Raw genomic sequence first — 8,252 nt, forward strand, 5'->3', positions numbered from 1 at the left:
CTTATATTTACCATTTACCATTCATTCTATTCCTTCCGTATAATGTCTGATTTTCTTATTCATACATACTCAGTAGGAACAAACCAGCTCTTCTCCCCATCTAAAGGGGATTTTCTTCTGTAAAATAAAAGAAAACATCCCACCACCTATCTTACAGTGTTCCTGTACCTTTAAGCCAACCTGTGTCCTTAGTGGTCACATATTGTACATGTATATCATATGAACTGGAGACTGCAGATATGATTCCCCTGGCCAGCTGGGACTTGTAGATCCACAAGCAGCGATATTGATGTCAACAGTAACGAAAGTAGAAAATGACCCTGGAGACTCTCCTGCAGCACATACACTGACTTTAGTAAAACTAAGGGTACTGCACAGATGTTACGTAAGATAATTGGTCCCTTGGTAGAAATTTCCCTATATACAGCTGCATAGAAGGCTCGGTCGATGCTACCTGGTTACGCCTGTGATGTTAAATAAGTGGGAGATAAGAGAACATGACAAGATGGTGGTACAGTTCATTCACAATTTTACTAACCAGTAACCGATCATCCAAGCTACATGGAGAACCAAAACCAGCTTGGATCCCACAGGCACAAAACTTCCCTCTGTCCACCAATAGCACAGAAGACCTTCTAGATAGTTTTGGTTAACGACGCCTTATAGCCATATAAACGTCAGTCAAAAGCAATGGTGTAATACCAAATCTTTGTTGTTGTTGTTGTTTTTTTTTTTTTTTTATAAAAACACAACACATTTTGGCTCCTTAATAGCCTGAAGCCTTGAGGTCCATGACAAAATATTACTCACTCAGGCTTAAAAAGGGACACTGGTCTTCATCTCAACGGCCGCAGAAGAATCAACTCTTAGGCCAAGGCAAAGCTAGTCAGGTTCAGTTTTTGTAGATTGTTTCTTTTCAATATCCATTTGCTTCAATTATTGGCTCAGCATTAGAGATGAGCGAAGCCGCTGGACATTAGTTTCACGAGCTTCGCAAATTTTCTGTCAAACTTGTTAAGATTTGTGAATCTAATCATAATGAATTTTATTAAAACAGCCAAAACTATAGTAGCTACAATCCTGTGACTTTTACAGAAGGGCAAATTTGTTAAAGAATGTTGTTGTAAAAGTGTCAAAAATCAGAAAATCACAATTAAAAAAAAATTCATTTAGCCAGTCACTCATCTAATTTCCACCATTCCTCTCCTTTCCGTATCTATATCACTCTGTTAGTCTCTCCCTGCTCTGCTGTAACTGCCTGCTTCCATCCTGCTCTCTCCTCCACACTCAGCCGACTGGCAGCCTCTGTTACCGAACCTCCTTATATGGAGGGGGAGGGGCTGACATCACAGAGGCGCCTGCAGCTGATTGGACGAGCACTAGGGATTATGGTTAATCCCTTTCTTGCGAATTTCCTTAACAAATCGGCAGAAATTTGCTTTGCAGAAAAAAATCGAATTGACAGTGCAATTCGCAGCGAATCTTGATTTGCCACATTCCCTTTGCTGGTCTCTACTTAGCATCTTGAATGTCATGAAATAATTTTGCACAAATTTTTTTTTAATTTGTCACAATTTTAATTTGTTCTGTTAAGTAAAAACCACAAACACATTATATTTGTGCAATTTCTTTGTCTTTTTTTGTTAGGGGAAGGAGGAGGTTGTACATATGTACATGTTATGCAGAAGTTTTATTACTAGCAGTTTAAGCAATCAAATCATTCTGTAAATAAAGTTTATTTTCTATGTTTTGAGTGAGTGAGTATGAGTGTATGTGGATTTCACTTTACTGACATCTGCTGTGGAACCGAAGCCCAGTCTTTCATAAAGCTGTAACATTTCCTGAATGCAAAACTGAAAGATTTCCATCTAAACAATGTCTGTCCAGCTGGCAAAATGAATGTCCATTGAGATGGGAAACACTGGAAAGCTGAAACACGATCTATGTAACACAGATAGTATGTGCAGGACATCTGCTAGAGTCAGGATACTTTACCTTCAGCAAATACCTCAAGTGCTTCTACCATTAAATACACAGTGCGCCTCAGTCTCCCAGCCACAGGACTCTTTACAAACCAAAGAAGCTTCTATATAGTAAATAAAGGTATATATCGCATAAAAGAGCGATATAAAAGCAGCATAGCTACATATTTAAACATATTTAAACACATTTACTTTTTACAGTATTTACAGTATATTTAGGAACTTTGATTCAATGCAGTGAAAAGATGTGTGTGAATATGAAGCCCGATACTTATAAAAGTTTAGTTGGTTACTGTTCTTTTTTTTACCCAATAACCATAACTAAAGGCAGTGTAGTTCCACAAACACACAACTAATGGAATTAATGACTATTATTATTATTATTATTATTATTATATATCTTGTAGGCGTAGTCATCGTCATTTATACTATTATTATTTTTACTAATATTATATATCTTTTAGTCATAGTCATCATCTATTATATTATTATTTTATTTTTTGCAAATATTATTGCACTCATGCTTTCATGTAAATAGGGCTCACGGAAAAAGAAAACTATGCACATTTTGCAGAAACAACCTTGTTCGTATCTGCAGTATGGAATGAATAACGTGCAGAAATTGCCACAATTTATAACCTAATGTCCTACACTGGGAAAGGTATGTGGTTTATAATTAAATGGGCATTGCCAGTAAAAAAAAAAATTGTTATAGACACAGAGTACATATAAAGGAATTCCAACAGCATCCACTAGGCTGCATTCACATGTCCCGTAAAATTCCGGACCATGGACAACTTTAGGAACCATTGAGTGAATGCAACCACGATCCGTGTCGCGCCCCCCACCGTGATTCACACTGCGAAAACATAGGACATGTCCTAGTGCGGATGGCTGCATGGATCCCCTAATGTGCAGCCCCTCCACCAAGAGGTGGCGCATAGATCACAGGAGAGCATAATGTGCGCTCTGCTCCTGTCATCGCATCTGAAAACTACTCACCTACTCCCCCGCGCTGGACGGCTTATATGTTCAACAGAAGTGTTGTGGATTACGCTGCCTTCTCCCAGTGCCAGCACAAACCAGTTTAGCCCACGCCACTTATGGTAAATGTGTGTAAGCTGGCCGGCACCAGGGGAGTAGGTGAGTAGTTGTCAGATGTCAGATGGGCTGCACTTCTATTAGGGGATCCGTGTTGCAATCCACCTTTGGTCATCGCGGCGTAGATTGCAACACAGATCGTGTGAATACAGCCTTAGTGTAAATCCTGTGAAGTTTATGTAAAGAGTTATATACATGTGAGCAGTGTTTTGTCCCAAGCAGGGACAAAACTACTGGGGCTGAAACGTTGCTCACCTGTATATGGCTCTCTGAAGAGACTTCACCAAGTATTTACACTAATGGATGCTTGTTGGAATTGCTTTATGCTATGTTCTCTGGCTTCCTGTTAGGATTGACGGACTGCCGACGTGCATCCACTTTCTCAACATACTGACAGTTTATTATAATGACATTTTGCTGTTAGACACTTGCTATTTGGTATATTATAGAGGCAGGTCAAAAGTTTTGATTAGTCAAGATCTAAATTTTTAGACCCCACTGATCTATTGAATGAGCAGGGAGAAGTACATGCTCATTTTGCTTTGTGCCACCTGACCAAGTCGAAATCCTAATGTAAAGTATTGGGACTATCCCAGTCCAGGCCCAGAGAGAAGAAAGAATAGCTCTCAGCCATGTGCAGTTCTTCCCGCTCCTTCCCGAAATTGTTGAGGTCTAAACACTCAGACCCCAACAGTTCAAAACTTTTCACGTCTCTACATAATATAGCAATGAGAAGAACAAAGATTATTCTTGCCATCTGGTTTATAGAGCTTGAACTCTTCCTCCAAACAGAAGAGAACCATGAAACTCTATTTTATTGTATCCTGGATACAGTGGACCTTGAAGAACTCTTGGTCTATTAAAAGAAGTTGTGTCATGTATAAAGACTGGAGCACTGGTTGAGTGTCTCACATACACAACACATGGTAAGTTATATAGACATCACATACAGAGCAATGCTAGGTGTCACCAGGTGTTATTCATTAACAGAATCAAAGTGACGGTGAACATTAAGTAAATCACAGATTGCAACACCTTAGATAGATATAAATTTTAAAGTTGTTTGTGGCAGAAAAAGTAAGAAGCAAGAAGCGGCATTGCCAGCACTGGGTATCCAAGGCCCAAGCCAAAGATTTTTCTCAGGACTCTAGACAACTACTTTGTCAGATGCAAAAGAGAACTATGGTGAAGAAAGGAGCTATCAGCTGTCTTTGCCTGAACCTGCCAGAAGTTCCCATCCCAGTATCTCATAGTCTGCAGGCCTTAAGAAGGCTTTATCTTATATCTTTGGGGCTAGGTAAGTATTGGGTTTTATAATAACTTGGCCATACTGTATGTGTAGGGGACACTAAGAGGGTGCCATTACTGAGTTGAGGCAATGATGTGGGGGCCTCAGTACTCAGAAGAAAACACTAAATGGGGCATCATTACCAAGAGGGTTGAACTGAGAAGCTTCTACTACCGAAATGACTAAAATGGCTCCAATACTGGGTGGACTCATTTATTGTATGTGGGTTCACTATAAATGTGGGAGGAATTATTGGACACCATTACTGTGTTAACATGGGGAGCCCCACTACTGTTTAGTCTATTGCCTCCTCCTTGTCTCTGTAACAAATCCCTTCCCATCACAGGATTTCTGGAGAGTCCATATAGGCAACAAGGGCTCCCATCTAAGCCGCTTGCTGCTGTTTATTTATCCTGCTGAGGCAGGAATCAACCCCCAACTATCCAGCCAGGGGGCCTCGCTTATGGCCACAGGATCCATTCTAGACGCACCAGACACTACTGTGTAGAACATACCAGGGGGACACAACTGCTGTGGGCACTAAGGAGCCAGTAATACAATGTGGTATATATACTAAGGAGGGCATCATATGCTGCAGAGACACAATGCAACAAGGAGAAATCAATTTGGTGGTCTATTATGCAAAAGAACACTGCAGAGACACCATCACATGTCTCAACGTCAGTGAACTAGCCAGACCTTCCCTCTGGGAAGGAACAACCAAGCCAAAGGCGTTCTCCAGTCAAGGAAACCACCTCAGCAAGGTATCCATCCACAGACAGCTGTTTCGGGGTTTTTGCCCCTCATCAGTGTGGAGTAGGTTTCTGGGTAGTGGGAGCAATGACTAGTAAGTGCATTCAAAAGGACGCTGGTTGACCTCAGGGAGATCAACCAAAACACCGCAGAGACACCATCACGTTTCTCAACGTCAGTGTATTCTAGAACTGGATAGGGAAGGAAAGGGAAGGAAAAATGTGATCACTTGTGGATCTTGGCGACACCTGCTAGTTCCTTTATTTGCATAACCTGCATGTAAATGAGGTCTTCAACGTGATTATACCCAATAAAGTATCGGTATGTGACCATGTTATGGGCACTGTATGGTTGGTTATTTATTAGTATGTTATATTAGTTATTAGTTTATTATATGTGGTCGTGGTATGGAAGCACAATATGTAGTCCTATTATTTATTAGGTGCATGTCTCTTACTGTATGTACTGATAAGGTGATATACCTTCTAAGTTTAGGTATGGAATGTAGCAGGCCTGAGGCTGTACCTTTTTCCTGGGTCAGTCACTGATTGGCTTGTAGGTTTGTTATGCCACGCCCCAAAACCTTAAAGTGACTGCACAGCAGAGAACAGAGTGGCATAATACCAGCAGAAGCATGGGAGTCAGGATGGTAATCACTTGTTATTACTTTATTCACCCCCCCCCCCAAAGCAAGAGTCCTGGCCAAAGCCTTAAAGCCCCTCACTAGCTTGTCTGTTTTAGTAATTACTTGTATTCCCCATAGTAAAACAATTCTGGAATCTTATTTCTTATGGCTCTGTGTTATGCTGTTCCTCTGTTATTCTTACTAGAAAGTTATGACTCAATAACCAACTGGGTGTTACCATCTGGGGGCGTGTCCCTACCCTCTCAACTCTGGATAGTGTCACACCCCCAATTGGTAACACCCAGTTGTTTATTGGTTCATACATTTCTAGTATGATCAACCAAGGAACGGCACATCGTAGAGATATAAAAATAGATGTTCCAGAATTGTTATTCTATGGGTATTGCATGTGATTGCTAACACAGAAAGGCAAGGAAGGGTAACAGCTCATCTTTAAGAACTGTGTGTGAGCAACTTTCTGCTCTGTTTAGTAGATGATATTGGCTGAGAGGAAACCTTCTTCAATATCCATTTGCCCTACCTGATTTTATAGAAATGGCTAAATAGTTGCTCGTATTTTACGAACAGACTCTGTTTTTTCTTAGCCCCGAAATGGCCCTAAACCAGCCCTGGATATATTCAATATTAAAGTGACACAATATTAACCCTAATATTTGTGTGAAATATGATTATACACAATCTTTTCTCACTGTTTGGGCGCCTTTTTCCCTACGGCTATGATTCATGAAGATCATACTTTGAGATTGCTTATTAAAGTCTTTAGAAACTAAATCACAGAAAACATCACGCTTCATGTCCCATCAAAGAAAGTTTACAGAACGAAAGCTTTGACTTAGTAAGAAGATCCTGGAAATATGACTTCTGTTGTTACAATGGTTGAGTAGGTTAAAAATGGAAAAACTTTCATGAACTATAGCTAGGGTAAATCCTTACTTCCTCTACGGCGTAGTGTGGCTATATGGTATTACCGTTTCATTGTAATTACGGGAATACTTTAGAGATGCAAACAACACCTACAGTAATGTACTTTAAGTGGGCGCATCTTTTCCGTGGGACGTAGCATGAGAAAATAAGGTGGAGAAGTTCCTGTTTTGTCTAGTTCCATGTTGTCCTGTGTACACAGTCGAGAAGATTGTTGAGACTACAAAAAAAATAAAAACTCGAGTCCTTATTTAAAGTTTATGATGGTGAATCATAATAACGTATCCTATATGCTATGAACCAACTGAATATTAGCTATAGGAGGAACTATAGAAGGCGTTGTCTGTAAAGTAAGGGTGTCATTCGAGAAACTCTAGCCATAATGATCCCTCATCGATCTCAATTACAGTATTGTCAATGAATCATCTAATATTTATATTAAGCAGCCATGCCAGACACATCCAACAAACATCTCTCCTGTGTCATTTTGACACTTATTCACACAGTCTTTATAAACAGTTGTCAGCCCATCGCTATAATTAGTAGCTCCATACCCCGTTCTGTACACAAGACGTCGTTACTCTTTATATTGGTTGTTATTAATGGTCTAGTGTTATTAAAAAAAAAGGATTGCTAATGTAAATACAATAAAGGATGGCCTCTTTTCCATCATAGCCACATTATTAGTGACACTGATAGAACCGATGTTGAATATAGGAAAAATAGATATACATTTAATAGCTTTGAATTTGATGTTACAGGTGATTTCATAATTTACTCTGTAGGACTTTTATTGGGGTAGCCTATGTATACATGTTTGTTTTTTTTAAAGGGAAACTATCAGCAGGTTAGAAGCAGCTATGACACTATAGGGCACGGGACAATGAGGATCAAGGTAAGTTTCTTACCTGAAAGCTCGGTGCCATTTGTGTGTAGTTTGTAGTTTATTCCATAAGTTAAAGAGTGGGTTTGGTGCACTGGGGGTGGGGCTACTGCCCTCAGTGCACCGATCCACCCCAATGTCCCGCCCCTTCTAATGAATACTGGGGCGGCTCTTTTCAGTGACATAACTCTGGTCCCTCATGATTGCAAGGCACTGTATGAATATTTATTACATACATCTGTTTGTAGTACCTGTTTGTGTTTCCCTGGTGTCAAATCAGCACAGTTTCTATCATGACTGTGGACCTGAAAGCAAACTGACCTTTCAGCAAGCAGAATAGCAAGATCTCAACAAGACTTGGAAATGTGTATTGTATAGGGAAAGGGTGTATTCCATTTGGGCTCTTATTCTAAGTGTAGAGACCTATAAGCTGTAAGTTAAAGGGGATATCCAGGTAACACAAACAATATTCTAAACAATCCCCCTTCCCAATACCACCCTACGTCCAATATACATGTTTAACCTATCTTGCACCTTTCCCTGTTTTTTTTCCTCATTCTTATCCACTCTGGATATCTAAACTCTACTCTGGGTCCACTCTGACCATGCTCAGCTCCCTCTTCCCCCTTCCCTTTGTAGTTAAATAAAATGTGATCTCCTCTCTAGGGGCTGGGTTAG

The 8,252-nt window shown here is 40.1% G+C and overlaps 1 long non-coding RNA gene across 1 annotated transcript in view; it reads left to right on the forward strand.

Annotated features, from left to right (window-relative positions):
- LOC138784821 (uncharacterized) overlaps window positions 1-7,586 on the forward strand; it is a 36,718-nt gene extending 29,132 nt beyond the window's left edge. Inside the window, exon 3 of the long non-coding RNA XR_011361952.1 lies at window positions 7,524-7,586. This is a non-coding gene — a long non-coding RNA (uncharacterized lncRNA). The remainder of the gene's footprint in view (window positions 1-7,523) is intronic.
- Window positions 7,587-8,252: the final 666 nt, after the last annotated feature.

This window comes from Dendropsophus ebraccatus, chromosome 2 (genome assembly GCF_027789765.1).
Source record: "Dendropsophus ebraccatus isolate aDenEbr1 chromosome 2, aDenEbr1.pat, whole genome shotgun sequence".
Lineage (NCBI taxonomy): Eukaryota > Metazoa > Chordata > Amphibia > Anura > Hylidae > Dendropsophus > Dendropsophus ebraccatus.